The sequence below is a fragment of the Maniola jurtina genome, chromosome 9, assembly GCF_905333055.1.
Source record: "Maniola jurtina chromosome 9, ilManJurt1.1, whole genome shotgun sequence".
Taxonomy (NCBI): Eukaryota; Metazoa; Arthropoda; class Insecta; order Lepidoptera; family Nymphalidae; genus Maniola; species Maniola jurtina.
The window spans coordinates 819,771-822,642 of record NC_060037.1 but is presented as its reverse complement, the minus strand read 5'-3'; the positions used below and the strand labels follow the sequence as shown (position 1 = coordinate 822,642).

The window sequence follows — 2,872 nt, the reverse complement described above, 5'->3', positions numbered from 1 at the left end:
TTAAACAATAAGAGGGGGGCCGTCGGAGGGAGCGATATCGCGATCCTCCTCACGCTTCGCCTCTCCGCCGGAGCCGAATATTGTCTTCTCCTACTATACTACTTATATGTCTCTCGGGCACCGCGTCGCTTCCGTCATTGGAGCGCACGCGAGTCGCTTCGATCTCCGTCGTGCGTCGTGCGTCGTCGTCGTGAGCTCGCGTGCGAGTGCGCGCGCGCGCACACGCAACGCGCAACGCGCGACGCCCGCCGGAGTATAGTACTCTGAGTAGCTCCCTGGTTGATCCTGCCAGTAGTTATATGCTTGTCTCAAAGATTAAGCCATGCATGTCTCAGTGCAAGCCGTATTAAGGCGATACCGCGAATGGCTCAATATATCAGTTTTGGTTCCTTAGATCTTACTCAGTTACTTGGATAACTGTGGTAATTCTAGAGCTAATACATGCAATCAGAACTCCGACCAGTGATGGGACGAGTGCTTTTATTAGATCAAAACCAATCGACGGAGGGCCTCGCGTCCGAAGTCGTTACTTTTGATGAATCTGGATAACTTTTGCCGATCGCACGGTCCAGTACCGGCGACGCATCTTTCAAATGTCTGCCTTATCAACTTTCGATGGTAGTTTCTGCGACTACCATGGTTGTCACGGGTAACGGGGAATCAGGGTTCGATTCCGGAGAGGGAGCCTGAGAAACGGCTACCACATCCAAGGAAGGCAGCAGGCGCGCAAATTACCCACTCCCGGCACGGGGAGGTAGTGACGAAAAATAACGATACGGGACTCTTACGAGGCCTCGTAATCGGAATGAGTACACTTTAAATATTTTAACGAGGAACAATTGGAGGGCAAGTCTGGTGCCAGCAGCCGCGGTAATTCCAGCTCCAATAGCGTATACTAAAATTGTTGCGGTTAAAAAGCTCGTAGTTGCATTTGTGCGCCGCGCTGTCGGTGCACCGCATCCGCGGTGATACTGACACGTTTGCGGAGCATATCGTCGGTGAGCCGGCGGTAACACGCCGGTTCAATATCAAAATCCTATCGCGGTGCTCTTTATTGAGTGTCGAGGTGGGCCGACAATTTTACTTTGAACAAATTAGAGTGCTCAAAGCGGGCTCAAAATGCCGCTTGAATATTTCGTGCATGGAATAATAGAATATGATCTCGGTTCTATTTTGTTGGTTTTCAGAACTCCGAGGTAATGATTAATAGGGATAACTGGGGGCATTCGTATTGCGACGTTAGAGGTGAAATTCTTGGATCGTCGCAAGACGAACATCAGCGAAAGCATTTGCCAAAGGTGTTTTCATCAATCAAGAACGAAAGTTAGAGGTTCGAAGGCGATTAGATACCGCCCTAGTTCTAACCGTAAATATGTCATCTAGCGATCCGCCGACGTTACTACAATGGCTCGGCGGGCAGCTTCCGGGAAACCAAAGATTTTGGACTCCGGGGGGAGTATGGTTGCAAAGCTGAAACTTAAAGGAATTGACGGAAGGGCACCACCAGGAGTGGAGCCTGCGGCTTAATTTGACTCAACACGGGAAATCTCACCAGGCCCGGACACCGGAAGGATTGACAGATTAACAGCTCTTTCTTGATTCGGTGGGTGGTGGTGCATGGCCGTTCTTAGTTGGTGGAGCGATTTGTCTGGTTAATTCCGGTAACGAACGAGACTCTAGCCTGCTAAATAGGCGTCGTCATTTAGGTGTGCACGATTTCGGTCGAGCAACTCACTGGCGGCGTATTAAAATTCTTCTTAGAGGGACCGGCGTCTTCGAGGCGCACGAGATTGAGCAATAACAGGTCTGTGATGCCCTTAGATGTCCTGGGCCGCACGCGCGCTACACTGAAGGAATCAGCATGTTCTCCCTGGCCTAGAGGCCCGGGCAACCCGTTGAAACTCCTTCGTGCTGGGGATTGGGGTTTGCAATTATCCCCCATAAACGAGGAATTCCTAGTAAGCGCGAGTCATAAGCTCGCGTTGATTACGTCCCTGCCCTTTGTACACACCGCCCGTCGCTACTACCGATTGAATGATTTAGTGAGGTCTTCGGACCGACACGCGGTGGCTTCACGGCCGTCGGCGTTGCTGGGAAGTTGACCAAACTTGATCATTTAGAGGAAGTAAAAGTCGTAACAAGGTTTCCGTAGGGGAACCTGCGGAAGGATCATTAACGTACACGTACACTAAACGCACACGTACATCGCGCGCGCGCGTACATAGTAGTATATGTTGTTAAAGACACCACCAAACCAACAAGCAAATATTCTCACACAACATGAGACTTGCGACCGGCCGCGCGTGGCCCGCCCCGCCCCGCCCCGTGCGTGCGGGCGGGCGGGCGGGCGTGTCGCGCGGGCGGTCCTCACTCTCGACACAACAATTATTGATATCAATACACAAATACAAAATATATTATTATTATTGTTATTAAATAATAAACTATTACCCTGGACGGTGGATCACTTGGCTCGCGGGTCGATGAAGAACGCAGTTAACTGCGCGTCATAGTGTGAACTGCAGGACACATTTGAACATCGACATTTCGAACGCACATTGCGGTCCGTGGAGAAACATCCAGGACCACTCCTGTCTGAGGGCCGGCTGCATAAAAACAAAAACCACACTGTCCACACACACATGTTGTGGTGGACACGTGGCGGATTCCGTGACACGGGGGGCGACTATTAACTGAGAATTAATATATCCCTCGGATCGGTCCGTTTAAAAATAGAATTTTCGTGTCGTTCGAGCGCCTACGGTTCCTCTCGCAGTCCATCTCCGTGTAAAAACCGTGGTGCCGTCCATCGTGTCCCCTCGTGTGCGTGTGCGCGCAATGTGCACACGCACAGAGAAGGACAGATGGAACC

The 2,872-nt window shown here is 51.1% G+C and overlaps 2 non-coding genes across 2 annotated transcripts; both read left to right on the top strand.

Annotated features, from left to right (window-relative positions):
* The first annotated feature begins 272 nt into the window (after positions 1 to 272).
* Positions 273 to 2,175, top strand: LOC123868594. The gene has a single exon (XR_006796674.1). It is a non-coding gene; the product is annotated as a small subunit ribosomal RNA (ribosomal RNA).
* Positions 2,176 to 2,448: 273 nt separating this feature from the next.
* LOC123868604 lies at positions 2,449 to 2,605 on the top strand. The gene has a single exon (XR_006796684.1). It is a non-coding gene; the product is annotated as a 5.8S ribosomal RNA (ribosomal RNA).
* The last annotated feature ends 267 nt before the right edge of the window (positions 2,606 to 2,872 follow it).